The sequence below is a fragment of the Petaurus breviceps genome, unplaced genomic scaffold, assembly GCF_028583685.1.
Source record: "Petaurus breviceps papuanus isolate PSGF00001 unplaced genomic scaffold, PetGlider_PUasm1.0 174, whole genome shotgun sequence".
NCBI lineage: Eukaryota > Metazoa > Chordata > Mammalia > Diprotodontia > Petauridae > Petaurus > Petaurus breviceps.
Genome location: NW_027185761.1, coordinates 4,407,983 through 4,423,435, shown reverse-complemented (window position 1 = coordinate 4,423,435; position 15,453 = coordinate 4,407,983). Strand labels below are relative to the sequence as shown.

The window sequence follows — 15,453 nt, the reverse complement described above, 5'->3', positions numbered from 1 at the left end:
AACAAGCACCACACAATGATGATCAGGGTCCCTGTTCTTTCGTGCTATGGGATTGTGATCCAGAACTGCATATGGGTAATGGAACAGAGTCCTGCACCCAGTGTCATCAAAGAATCTCCTGAAATTTTCTTCTGACCAGTTGTTTAATCCTATTACTATCTGTGGATTGAGAGCTCTGGAAGCTGCTACTACAGATTTAGTAGTCCCCAAAGTCTGCTGATGGCTTACACTAGGGCTTTAAACCTAGCTGCTGGCTTGTGGGGATGGCCTGTGCTAGACTGTACTCCATTGTCACCTCAGTGAGATATTTGTTTCTTGTTGACCTTCTAAGTTGTCTTTAACTATTAAATTGTTCCATTTCATACTTTTGTTGCTTTTGCCACTCCAGAATCCATTTTGTGGCATTACTTTAATGTGATTTGGAGGAGAATGAGCCCAGATGAATCCTCACATTTAAAAACAGAACTGTTTTTCTGATATTTTTTATAAAGATCTAACACCCCAAATAAAGGGAATTAAAACAAATATGTAAAAACAAAAGCCATCCTCAATTAAAAATGATCAAATGAAATGAACATGTAGTTTTCAAATTAATAAAGCAATCTGCTAACAACTATACCAAAAAATACTCCAAGTTATCAACTTAAAAATAGATACAAATAAAAACAACTCTCATTTTCCATTTATTTTTTTATTATGTTGGCAAATGTGATAAAAGATAAAAATGACAACTGTTCAAAGGGTTGCATGGGGACAACATATTGACATTCTGCTGATGGAGCTTAATTAATCCAACCATTCTGAAAAACAATTTAGGACTATTCCCAAAAGTATATGCTTTACCTTGATTCACAGATACTACAGAGTCAAAAATGGGGTAAAAAAAAAAACCTATGTATGGAAAAAATATGTTTTGTAATGCTTTTGCTGTGATAAAGAACTGAAAAGAAAGTAGTTACTCATAAATTGGGGAATAGCTGATGACAATTATGAATGTGACATAATATTATTGAAGTGAGACAAGCATGATGAATCAAAGAAATATTGGAAGATTTGTGAACTGACAGGAACAATTTGAAGGATGACAAAATTATTGTAATCAAAAACAATGATAAAAGACTCCTGAATTGTATGGTGGAGAGGCCAATTGTGACTTCTGAGGACTGCTGTTCAAACATTGCTGTTCACAATATCTTCGTACAAAGATGTGAGACCAGAGAAGAAGAATAGGCTATACATTTACAGAAATATCCAGTGTGTTGATTTGTTTTGCTTGACTATACTTATTGGTTTTAAGGACAGACTTCTATCTTGTACTTTTAAAAAAAGCTATGACAAAAGGACACATTTTCACATAAAAATTGTTTTCTGTTCTTTGCCCATTGCAATAGGCATATTTATACGTCTGTTGAATTCATTAAAAACAAAATTTAAGTTTAAAAATTTAAAAATAGTGTGGAGTTGCACTAAATAATGTTTAAGGGTCCTTCCAAATTAAAAACCCTATGTAACTACTTATGAAAGGTAGATCACTAGTATCTTCCTGTGACGTAGGGATTTGAAATCCAACTAGCAGTTTTCTTCATTAAATTTTGGAAATGGGTATTGTATTGCCCTCATATCACAATGGCAAGAATTTTGCTAGAGAAAAAAGTCCCTAGAGAAAGGTTGTAATAAGAATCCACACACTTTTGATTTAAACTTGCATTTCATAGTAACTTATCTAATATATAAAAACACATGGGAAAAAAACATTGAGTTAACCAATAACTAACAAGCTTTCAACAAACTGTTGATTTTTTTAATTTATTTTATCAGTTCAACCACATATTCCAAATTCCCTAATGCTACGGGCTCAATATTCTATAATAAGTAGTTTTCTTTTTTCTAGGCTTTGAAATTTTTGACTAAAGAAAATTTGCTAATGGCTATTTTAGTTCTTTACTAAAAATAAATAAAATTGAAGCTTTGGGTCATTTTGTGCTAAAATAAAAATTAACACAAAAGATTTATGTTTTATTCATAACATGAAGTGCACAGTATTATGAGGTAAAACACTAATCAGCCAAAAGTGGTCATTAATTACACTGTCCCTTATTAACAGAACACCATGTAAAACAAGAAATTAAATACTTGAGAGACAAATTGAGGTCTTAAAATACAAATCTGGAGTCAGGTTAAAAGTATCAAAGCTCTTCAATAGCATAGTAATAAACATATAGCAAATTTTGAACTATCTAAAGAAAAAATTAAGTACAATGATAAGGAAAGCAAGATAGATACCATTACATTGCATATATTTGATACATGCACTATTAGTTAAATTTTCCATCTCTTTAAGGAAATGTAATAATTCTATCTAGATTTTACAGTGCACAAATGAGGAAATATGGAAAGGGTAAGGTTGTCTTGTAAGATGATGTCTCAGCTGAGTTAGTACTGTACCTGAACTATCATGTTTCTTCATCAAATGAAATGTGTACATTTGAAAGATTTTAATAGCAGTTGAGACATATGCATTAAAGTTACAAAGCATATAAAATTATAGACAATAAATTTGAATTGTAACTTATGGCATTAACCTGGGCCACTAAAGAATAATTTCTCTAGTTCCTTTCATGCATTGAAGAGGGAGATGGTGGGCCATTTTACTTTTCTCACTCTACCTTTGAAATGTTCAAGGCTTATTAGGAAAGAAACAGAGCACAGCAGGATAGAAAACTGTATGGCCTGTTTTCTGAGCAATAATCAGCTTTCTCAAGCAACAGAAACTTCAGTTCAAGGAGGAAGGCAACACGAACCCATTAGAAAGGAAAATAAGAAAAGAAAACTCTTGACAATATAATGGTTGGAGGGTCAGCATTTTCTGTGGGCTTCTTTCCTGAATAGAAAAGATACGGAGTTTCTTGAAAGAAAAAAAAAACTATTCTGAAAGCAGGCAAAGAGAAAATAATAGTATGAACTATTGCATACTATGATATAGTATGTACCTCATATTAAAACTTTCTTGAAAGTGATTTTTTAAGTTTTATTGATGTGTTTTTTTATTACAAACCTTTACAGAGACCCCTGGCTTCATGAGAGTTTAATTAAAACAGTAAAATTGACAATACAGTGACCTCATCTTAAAAGTATATGCTACCTTCTCATATATGTAGCACCCCTCACTCTCTATTTTCATTTTTTCAATGGAGATATTTATTTTCTTTCCTTCTTTCCATGCACCCTATGGAAAAAAGAAGGAAGAAAATTAATTCCTTGTAAAAATATGTGTAATCAAGCAGAACAAATTTTTTTCATTGAATGTGTGCAAGAATGTATGTTTCATTCTGCATCCTAAATCACCTAAATTAGCAATCATGTAATGGTTAGTATTTTTCATCATCAGTCCTCTAGAATCTTGAATATTTATTGTATTGATCATAGTTCTTAAAATTTTTAAAGTTTCATGTTTATATGGTATTATTATTCTGCTAACTTCATTCTTAATCAGTTTATCAAAAGTATTTTATAGTATAATTATAAGATTGGCAAAAACCTTGACACTTTTAAATATGAGACCTGACATTTATAAAGGGGTTTAAAATTTGAAAAGCAAACTTTATATACATTTACATATATTAAATATGTATATACATGTATATTCTATAATTAGATTTTCACAATAATCTTGAAAAGTACTACAGTTATGACAATCCTGGTTTTGCAAATGAAAAAACAGAGTCAGAGAAAAAATGACCTGGCCAACATCATTGAAATAGTGTCAAAGGTGGAATTTAAACTCAGTTCTCTCTTGATTCTAGATAAAACTCTTTCCAATGTGCCAAACTTCTTGTCTTTATAGAATGATTTTTATTCTCCAATATAGTGTAAAAAAGGGGCAACTTGGGTTACAATCATGTCATCTTTCCTAGATGAATATTCTTTTATCATTGCGCATACATGGAGGTTTCACATGTGGGACATTTCTACAAGAAGATTAACACTATCCACAGCGAAATTTATTCATCCACACACAGGGAGATAAAGTCAACCCCAGATTCTGGGGTACAAAATGACATAAGCTTTATCATCATGTTGATTATGTAAAATTGAAACTATTGCCTTTTTTTAAGATCAAAATCATTTTGACTCCCATGATCCCCTTCACTCCAGTCTCTGATGAAAATGTGAATTTTCTCCTTGCCAAGCAAAACCCCTCTATTTCTACACTCAACTCAATTGCCATCTATCTTCTATAGAAATTGCACCCCTCCACCATGAACATCCCAACTCTCTTACATTCAAAATCTCATTATCTATTAGCTCCTTCCTTCTCTGCTGCCTACAAAGACAAATATCCCACAAAATCCATTATATATTATCTTCCACTTCTCCTAATAGCCATCTATATTCAGCGCTTCTCTTTTCTTCTCACTCCTTTCTAAACCTTCTGAAACCTGATTTCTGACTGATCATTCAACTGAAACCATCCAAACCATCCAAACTTACCAAAGCTCTCTTCAAATGAGATGGGTTTTTTTTTCAACTGTTGTGCAGCATTTGAAACTATTGGTCATACTGTTCTGTGCATACACTCTCCTCTCTATTTTTTGTGACAATATTTTCCCTTAAGTCATATCCTATCTTTATAACTATTGTTCTTAGTCTCTTTTGCTGGATATTCAGCCAAGTCATTATTGCTAACCATGGCTATCCCTCAGTGTCATATGTGAATCCATCAGGATTCAGGTATAGTATCTATGCAGATGATTTCCAGTTCGTTTTATTCAGTCCCAGTGTCTCTTCTGAGCTATAGTAAAGAATAATCAATTGCCTTTTGCACATCTCTGTAAATATCATAAGCATCTCAAACTTGCTAAGTCCAAAAAATAGACCTCATTATCTTTTCCCACGTCTCTTTTGAACTATTTTTTGTCATTTTTAAGGGTACCACTCTAATCCTAGTAACTAAGAATCTCAATGTCTGAGTCATCCTTGACTTCTTATACACATCCAATGCATTGCCAAATATTGTCACTTCTACTTTCATAACAGCCTTTTATACATAGTTTTCTTTTTATTCAGAACAGCCACTACCCTAATTCAGGCTCTCAACACCTCACACCCAAACTATTGCAATAATGCTATAACCTTCTAACTTCCCTCCATGACTGACTTCTTCTCCATTTCAATTCATCCTAAATTCAGTTACTAAAGTGATTTCCCTAAAGCCTATATCTTACCATGTCATATTCCTATCCAGTAAACTCCAGTGGTTCCTTCTCACCCCAAGGATAAAATACAAACTCTTTTGTCTGGCATTTAAAGTTATCCATAACCTGGTCCCTTCCTACATTTCCAGTTTTCTTATATTTTTCTCAGCTCCATGCACCCTCTGATCTAAATACAATGACCTACTTTCTCCTCATCAAGTGTGCATTCCATGTCCTGTCTGTAATGCTCTCCCTTTTCATTTCTGCCTCATAGTCTCTGTGGTTCCCTTCCAAACTCAGTAAAAATCCTGTCTTCTGCAGATCTTTCATAGTTCCTTCAACTGCTTAGTCCCATTCCCTCTTAGATTACCTTTCATCTACTATGATTATTTTTTATATGTCTCTCATTATTTACATGTTGCTTCTTCCATTATAATGTAAGTTCATTGAGGGTTGGGACTATGTTTGTATGTTGCTGTTGATTTTTTGTTTTTTGGGGTTTTTTTGGGGAGGGTGGAAGCTGTGCCTTTTTTGTATGTCTAGTACTTAGCAACACATCGTGAGAGCTTAATAAACTTGACTTGCCTTGAGGGTGTATGTGGGTTCAAATGGCTGAATTTCAAATATAAAAAGCATTTCAAGAAAGCTAAGTCCTAGTTTAAAAGAAACTAATTAGTGAACTTTATACCTAATTATTTCATTTGATATCAATCTTCCATAGCTTGGTGATGAACAACATCTGTTCACTATCTGCCTTCCTCCTGCCTAGGATCTTTGATCCCAGGATCTGTTGATCTTCTTGGGGACATGGCTTACTACCTTTGTTTGTCCCCTCAGACAAGCCTGATCATAAGATAAAAAATGTCATGCATTTAGAACTAGGGGTGCGTGATCTATATTAACTATCTAGCAGTTTATCACAGAATACCTCTACTCCTCTACATGTGGGAGGGGGGATTGAGAAACTGACCACTGCAGACATTTCTAACTGTGAATTTAACAAATGTGTCCCATGGAATTCCTTCAATATTTTCCAACTGTAGGTCCCATTAGTAGCACCATCCAAGGGACATAGCTCAATACCTAAAGGTCAAATATTTATTTGGGGACATTACCAAAAAAAAAAACCAGTAATGTGAACAAACATATATTACATATATGTCTATTAATTTTCATGTCACAATGCATTTAAATATACAGTCTTTGTTATGAGCAATCATATTAAGTAAACAGGTCAGTGACAATAGAATAGATAATAGAACAATAATTTTTCTTTGAAAAATAAGAAACAACATACAAAGGTCAAATAGCTAATAAGCTGTGATTTGAATACAGGCCTGTTGAACCTTAGTCTTATCTAAATTCTTTCTACTAAATGCTATCCACATCCAGAGGAAAAAAACTGTGCAGTCTGAATGCAGATCAAAGCATACTATTTTCTCTTTTTTATTTTTTTCTTGGTTCTTCCTTTTGTTCTGATTCTTCTTTCACAATGTGACTAATGTGGAAATAAGTTTAATATGATTGTACATGTACAGCCTACATCAGATTGTATGCTGTCTTGGGGAAGAGAGAGGCAAGGTGGGGAGAAAAAATTGGAACTCAAAATTTTATGAAAGTGAATGTTTAAAAATTTTTGAATAAATAAATAGATTATTTTCACTATGCCACACTGCCTTTCTTCTTCATGGAAGAGGGAAAATCTCTAAAATATTACTGTAAATAAAGGTGCATGGAGGATTCACTTTATAAAAATTCAGTTTGTTTATGGCTTTTCAGAAACATTTCTAATGTATATGGCAGCATATACTAACATGTTTTCAATATGGGAAATGAAAATACTTCCTGAAAACTTCATGACAAACTGACATAATCTTTACCTCATTCCTTTGGTTAAGGGAATAAAATGACTTAAATAATACTCAAGGTTTTTTTTGGGGGGGGGAGGGGTGTTCTCCTAATGTCCCCTCATTTGAAAATGTAGCTTAATCTCATTTTGGTAATAACTCCTTTCCCCCTTTACTCTGAGTTTGTACAAGATTTGTTGTGTGTGTGTATATATAGTTTTATTGTTGCTTTTTATTTTCACTACACAGTCATGTCTCCTCAAAAACCTCCATCAACCATTTCCTTACAACAACCATACAAAAAAAATTCAGAAAAGCCAACAAACGCAATAACCATATCAGTAAATATATGATGCATTCCATATCCTTAATCTCCACTTTTCAAATTAGAATAAGAATGCATCTTTCATTATCCATTTTCCAGAACCAAGATTATTCATTACCTTTCTTCATAGTTCCATTGCTTTGATTTCTTTTATAAAGCAAGATGAGGCATTTATGGAGTTTTTTTATTTGTTTTGTGAAAAACAAAATATTTGAAAAGACTCTCTGAATAACCAGGTTAAGAAAAATGGAGAATGAGACAGAACCTATTTGTTTTGTGTTTGGTCACCTAAACAATTGCTTTTTTGTAGGTAGCTCTACCTAATACATCTCCCTGTTCCTCAGTTGGGCTTTTGTTCCTAAGATAGCACTTAATGGATGGTCCAAGTGAAGGTGATAATTTCCTCTTTTTACATACTCTGAGTCCAGATCATTCTGTGCCCTATGGGTAAGACATGTCACATTTTAAAGGCTATGTTTTGTATTTAGGAGATTATATTTGAATGCTGAATTTTTATCTGAGCTGGGAGCTAACAATACATATAAAAATAGCACATTGGACTTGTTCTGAATTTAGAAAAAGCACATAATTGTGCTTCCATTTTCTGCTAGTATTATTCAAATTCATTGCTTTGAAGAGACAAAAGCACCACATTTTCAGTTGAAGTTTTCTAGTGCAGAAAATCCAAAGAATTCATCTTAAAGAATGAGTATCTATGATATATTCAGAATAAGCAATACAACCATTAGGTTAGTGGATAAAGCATTCTTTCAAAGACCATTTTGGAAAGGCTTCATTGTAAACTTCTGTATGGTTTTCTTCATAGTCCTAGACCACAGGCCTACACTTCCATGGTGCTATGCCCATGTGTTCTATCGTCCTTAAAATTATCTCCACATATTTAAAAATGCATCTGAATCCTGTGGGATTGTCCACTTTAAGTCTGTTGTGTCCATCAATATGATTATGTAGGGATGTTATTACTAAACCATACCCTGATACGGCTTTTGACTCCAACCTTTTAGATACTCTCTCCTAGAGCTTTCATTCTACATCTCTCATAAGACTCCTAACTTTTCTAACTGACCGTGCTCTGTTTCCTTAGACTATTATGCCTTTGTATGGATGTACTCCAAGGCTTTCTTCTAGTCCCTCTTTTCTTTTCTTTTCTAGTAATCTTATACAGTGAGCATCATGACAAATGTTTGTTCGCTGAGGAGTATAAAGCATGGGGAGTTAATTCAGAGGAGCTCTTTGAAAAAAAGAAATCTTGATAATCTGATCAAAGTATGAGTCTTTTCCCTAGGATTTTGAAAGGATTTATATATGAAGGGTGTAGACATGCCAATTGCTCTATCATTGAGAGAATAATCAGTCATTTAACACTGATTTGCAAAGGGCACAAAAAGCATCTCTCAATTAAGTCTCAGGAACTGGTTTGGAACTACTGCCTGGTACTTCTAGATGGATAGTTAATCGGGTACCTCCAACATGAATTAATTGGCTCCGAATCTTGAGGGAGGATGAATGCTGATGGAATAGTCACTCCTTTTTGCTGACTCATTAGAGCTGACTGAAATGTTTTAGCTGTTCTTTCACCCTTTTCCTTTCTGCCTACCTTCCAGAGTGATCCTGAGAGTAAAGTATGTTGTGAATTTGGAACCATTAGTATTATTAATGATTACCTTAGGACATTAGCAAACAAGTGGTTGCCTATTTGTTCTAAGGGGAAAAAATCTTCAACAATGTCATTTCTGAATCCAAGTCCCCTAGTTAAATGAAGGGAGATGTCCTGGTTAATGCTACTGCTTCACAGGAAGGCAATCTCAAGTCCAGGAGTTCAAGAGATCTCTTCTTCTATGCAGAAAAGGGAGATTGCAGGCATTGGGGGGGGGGAGATCTAGAAGTTTGACCTTCTAACCACAGAAATGACATTTCCTGGGCAGTGACAATGCTTTAATGTTATCTCACAGGAAACCTCAAATTCTGGCTATCAAGAGAATGGAAATACCCAGAGCAGTTTGATTCTTAGCATGTGGTCCTGGTGGTGCTTTAACAAGGAATTAAATCCACAATATGAAAGAACCAAAGGACCTGCACTTTACACTAGCTATTGCAATGAGTTAAGCACTTAACAAATACCATTACTTGATTAATTGATTATTTGGACGGTATCAATATGATAGGAAGAGGAGTGGTACCTATGAGTCAGTCAAGAAACATTTATAAAACTATTACTTGGCACTATGCTAAACATAGAGACACAAAGGCAAAAATGAAATAATCCCTGCCTTCTAGAAGCTTATATTGTGAGAGAGAGGTAACATGAATACATATAAGAATATACACAATATAAACATGTATACATCTGCATATGTGTATATTTCATATGTGTATATTGTGTGTTTATAACAAAATGGTCACATAAGAAAGGACACAGCCTGGGGAATCAGGAAAGTTTTCCCAATAGCAGATGGCACTGAGCTGAGTCCTGAAGGAGACTGAATTCCAAGAGATGGAGGGAAAGAGGGATTACATTCTAATGCAAGAACAGTCATTCCAATACAAGGGCACAGAGATGAGAGATGAGGTATTGCTTGTGTGAAAAAGCAATTAGTACCATGTGGCTATATCAAAGAATACAAGGAAGAGAATAGTATGTAAAAGACTGGGAAATTACAAAAGGGTCAAATTGTAAAGAGCGGCTTTAAATGCCAAAATGGCAGCAGTGGGGGAGTTGAAGACCTCAGAGGATCTCTGTGGGCTGATAGAAGAATATCATAGAGATAGGTAAATATATAGATGATAGATAGATAGAGAGGTAGGTAGATAGATAGATAGATAGATAGATAGATAGATAGATAGATAGATAGATAGATAGATAAATAGATAGATAGAGATATACAGACATATAGATATGTATATATATATATATATATATATATATATATATATTATTTCCTTGGTTATATCAGGGTATGTTGACTATCTAACAGCCCTAACATGTATTTACCTTCTGGACATAGCTAAACCACAAGATGGCAAAATTAATGTCTATAGGATGTCTGTAGGACCTGTGGGAAACAGATAATCATCAGAATGTCAAAGGCCTGCTCTACTGGCAAATCATAGTTCCATTTCTTTCCTAGTGGGATAGAAGTCTCAGGATGGCTCTTAGTATAGAAGAATATAGACTCATGTGGGAATTGGACACATTTTTCTTTGCTTTGTTTGTTTTTTTTACTCCATGTCAATGTTTTGGGTGGATTCTCTAAATCCGCATATCACACATTTTTTTTTGAGCTGCTTCAATTCTGCTTTGTTTATAGAGCACAGCACCTTCTCTGATAAAGGCACACCCTGCTGAACAATCCTGTGCCAGTGTCTCCCATGGCTCACAATCAATTCCAAAGTTCTTAAGAGATATCTTGAGCATGTCCTTGTGTCACTTCTGACCATCAATGTGAACGTTTGCCCTATGTGCGTTCTCTATAAAACATCAAATGAAGACGCATAGTAGGTGCTAGATAAGTGCTTGGGACAGCTAAGTGATGCAGTGGATAGAGCAACAGGCCTGGAATCAAAAAGAGCTGAGTCCAAATCCAGCCTCAGGCAATCGATCAGCTGTGTGATCTTGGGCAAATCACTTAACCTCGATTTGCCTCAGTGCTTCATCTATGAAATGTGGTCACACTAAAGAACAAAATGGCAGACCACTTCAGTATCTTTGCCAAGAAAAAAAATGGACAAAGTCCACAGGTTCATATAGAGATGGACATAATTAAACTATACAACAATAATATAAAAACAGCATAACAACATAAAAATGGTCATTCCCTTTTTCCCCTTACTCTCCTTCCTCTGAGACTCTGACAAATACATACATTTGTGATCCATCTCTCCCCACAAACAGACTATGAGGCTTCCAATGGCCAAAGAGGAATGAAATCCTTATTGACCAGGTTCTGAATTATAGTCTAGGGATTGACATTTGGAAAATATATAGTGCATTATCCAAATAGGAAAAAAACTTTAGAAAGTTCCCTAACTCATTCATAACATAAAATTTCTGTGGTGAACTAATTTATTTCTCCCTCTGTTCTTGACTCCCAGACCAACTATCTAACTGCTTGTTACAAGATATTGTCTCTAAGATACATTCAATTCCTGCTTCTGACCCAGTCTATACTGACTATATGAACATGAGAAATTTACATAAGCTCTGAATATCTCAGGCAACTCTCTAAAATTCTAAGTAATAAATAAATTGCCTTGCTCAGTGGAGGAAATTTTCCCACTGATGAAATCATATGTACAGACCACTGATGTACTTTTCCATTTATATCCTTAAAAAAAAAACTAAGACACGGAGAGGAAGTGAGTTACTTATAGTGATACAGTCAGTATGTGTCAGAGAAAGAATTCAGACACATCTGTGACAAATTATGCCAAAGAGTGAATAGCCAATGTGACCATAAACTAATTGGTAACATTAAGTCAACTGAAGGTTTAATACAATCAATACACACACACAAACATGGTGAGTGCTGTGCTTCTAGCTTTCTAGATGACTTCTCCAACTCAAAAGAAGTCACTAAGGTCACTTACTACCTATGTGCCCAGTGTGATTGAAAGAAACCATTTGTAGTTCTTTCCAACACTTTACAGGCTTGAAGATTATTTTGTGATTTATGTCATTTGGAGAGCTTAGCAGGATATCCCTGCTCCATAGGATCTCAGCTTACCTGAAGTTTGTGTTTAAAGAATAAATGTCTTCTATTTTCCCTATCCTTTTAGTACCACCCAAGCCGACCTAACCATTTCTGTGGTTTCCTAGCTGTTCTCAGCTAAACTGTCTACTATAATCAAGACTCTACTTCAAGGTAGTCTTGAATACATTTCTTCTACTTTCCATACATGAACCTGTCTTACTTCATCTACTCAAAGTATCATTTAATAATGATGATCTTTTGTCCAAAGATATGAAAATTAATTATCATGATATTTAAACAAAGGGGCATATTGAATAACACACACAGATGATTAATTGTGAATATTGTTACCATACTAGTCACATCTCTTTCAGTAAACTGGAAAATTGCATATAAATTTTGTGTAAATGTAATAATTACCAGAAATACATTGTTTGCTACTTTAAAAATCTTGCTGTGAATCCTAATAATAACAATGTAAATTTTTATAATGCTTCAAGTTTACATGTACAATACTCTTTACAAAATTTTAATCGTATTATAACATCTTTTTGTAAATTAATTTTTTTTTTCACTATCAGAGGAAAAGAACTATCAGACTATCTGAAAGTAAGGGATACATATTGTAAGGTTAGGCTATAGAGCTGGCTTGCAGAGGCTGATTCAGATATGGAACTGTCAGAGGATAACTTCCTGGAGTATCCATAACTGAGAATTGTGAGCATCCCAAATACAGCTGATGAAAGGGCGTGCAGAAAGCAGGTGTACATAATGCCAATAGGACCCCGAGGGACAATCTCCACTACCCTCTCACACCAGACTGCCCTTATTTGAGAGATCAGGAAAAGTGATAAGGCCCTTTATACCTTCCTATAACCAATCCACCTATGATCTCCACAGATCTATACTGTAATTTTTATAAAAACCACCCATAAAGATACTGAGACAACATCCCTAAAGATGATACTATATATGACTTTCTAATATATATATATATATATATATATATATATATATATACTTTTTAATTAATGCTTTTTTATTTTTTATGTTGCTCTCATTTCCCAACAGGAAGATCAGGTTGCATTTCCAAATTTCTCCCTGAATTGAGCTTTTTATTTTTTTCATACATTTTACCACTCTACTCCTCCTCCTCCTCCTCCTCCTCCTCCTCCTTCTCCTACTCCTTATCCTACTACTACTACTTACAACTATGACTTCTACTACCTCTAGGACTACTACTATTACTAATAATAATAATAACTAATATTTATATAGTGCTATGTTCCTGACGATGTTCTAATCACTTGATAATTTTTTATCTCAATTGAGCTTCACAACAATTCTGGGAGGTGGATGTTATTACTTTCCCCATTTTACAGATGGAGAAACTGAGGCAAGTAGAGATAAAATGACTTGCCAGAGTGATACAACTAGCAAGTCTCTGAGGCTAAATTAAAACTCAGGTCTTCCTGACTCCAGTCCTAGCACACTTTGCCACCTAGCTATCCCTGCTAGTGCTGTAAATCATGGAACTGGTTGTAAATTCTGGAACACTCCTATCTCCAAAAATTAACACTGTATGTCACTCAAAGGGCAATCATGAGGCACATGGTGACCTTGATTAGGTTGTACCATGGAATAGAAAAGGATCTGCAATGAAGAACTGAAGTAAAGGATGCCACCAGTAAATGTATGATTGAAAAAGGTGATGCATTGCTTGTGTAGCAAGAAAGAATGATAACCATGAGATGACCTGGGTATTCCTTAATTTACAGTAGAAAATGGCAGGACGTTCACAGACTGGGGAGGCATGGACAAAGAGTAATCTACATCATTAGGAGTGAGATCCATATTGAAAAGATCACAAATCTATCCAAGTTGCCAAATCACTTCTCATACCTATAAAGAACCTTCCCTTTTAGCAAAGAAGGGACATAATTAACCAAAACCTACCAACTGGCCATCTATAATATAGTATGCCTTGTTCTCTGCTAATAAACTACCACCTGTTTACCAAGGCCTTCCTATACATCTTTAATTTAATCACTACAGAGGGGTAGAGACAAATTGTATAGCAATATAATGGGTGGTCCAAAGGCATAGTTTTATTTTGAGGTTTCCATTCTTTCTTTCTTGTGAAAAATAAATAGTTGCTTTCTCTCCAAGACATTTAGCAAATAACAAAATTGAGTGAAAGCATTGCAGAAATAGTTGTAGTGGAATATGTACAATAGAGTATTCTGCTTAGAGGCAGGAGATCCAGTTTCAGATACTGCCTTGGGGATTTACTATCTGTCCAATCATAAGCTAGCCACCTGACCTCATATATGTGTGTATACATATATGTGTATGTGTGTGTGTGTATGGAAAACAGTGAAAGCACTACCTACTTCTTGGATTGTAGAGAGTAATGTACTTTGCAAATATTAAAGTACTGTATGAATGCAAGTTTTTATTAATTGATATGAATCTCCTTACTTCCTTTTACTAGCTCTTCAGACCCTCAATCTCCTCTTCTCCATCTTTTCTAGTGTACCTATCAGATATTCCCCAATACAATAGGTGGCTTTAGTGTGATATTTTCATTTTTGCTTTAGTCCACAGGTTAGGGAAGATAACCTAAGGAAAAGGGTTGAAAATGTGTTTCAAATTTGTGGAGAAAAAAGTGATGTCTATTGCAATTTTTTTATTTGGAATGTAGAGGACTTAAAAACATGTACACCTTGTTAAAATGAAGTTACAAGTCAATATTTATTACTAGGGTCCATGAATTTTAAAAATATTTTAATAGCTATATTTCAACTTAATTGATTTTCCTGTTAATTCTCTATGCATTTAAAATATTCTGAAAAAAAAGATGTGTAGGCTTCATTAGAAAATCAAAGGTGTTCATGACATAGAAAAGAATTTCTGGAATACACAAAAATTATATAATCATAGAAAAATCATATAGATATTAATTTAAAAACTATTAGATAATCTTGCCTATTCTTTCCTAAAAATATTTTAAATTTAAAAATGTAGAACACCAACCACGAAAATGTGAGTCAGTTTCACATGGTATACAGAAATGTAGACTTGAAAAGGAAGATAGAGGCTTGAGTCCTTCTTTTTATATCTATTAGCTTCTTTGTAAGAGGCAGCAATATGTAGCAGATGTAGGGCCAGTCTTGAGGTAAGGAAATTCTGTGTTCAAATACTGTCTCTGACATAAACTGTCTACTTAACCAGGGATGGTTTACTTAACTTCTGAGTGCAACAAGCCATTCTCTGAAACTGTAAGTTACAGATGAATGGACCATCTGCAGCCATAAATAGCTTCATAATAGGAGTTACCAACACTGATGAGGGGAGTCCCATCCCCAAGAAAA

The 15,453-nt window shown here is 34.4% G+C and overlaps 1 long non-coding RNA gene across 1 annotated transcript in view; it reads right to left on the bottom strand.

The window, feature by feature from the left end:
• Positions 1-1,633: 1,633 nt before the first annotated feature.
• The window catches only part of LOC138158372 (uncharacterized), a 224,602-nt gene continuing 210,782 nt past the window's right edge, over positions 1,634-15,453 (bottom strand). The window contains exon 3 of the long non-coding RNA XR_011167619.1: positions 1,634-3,226. This is a non-coding gene — a long non-coding RNA (uncharacterized lncRNA). The remainder of the gene's footprint in view (positions 3,227-15,453) is intronic.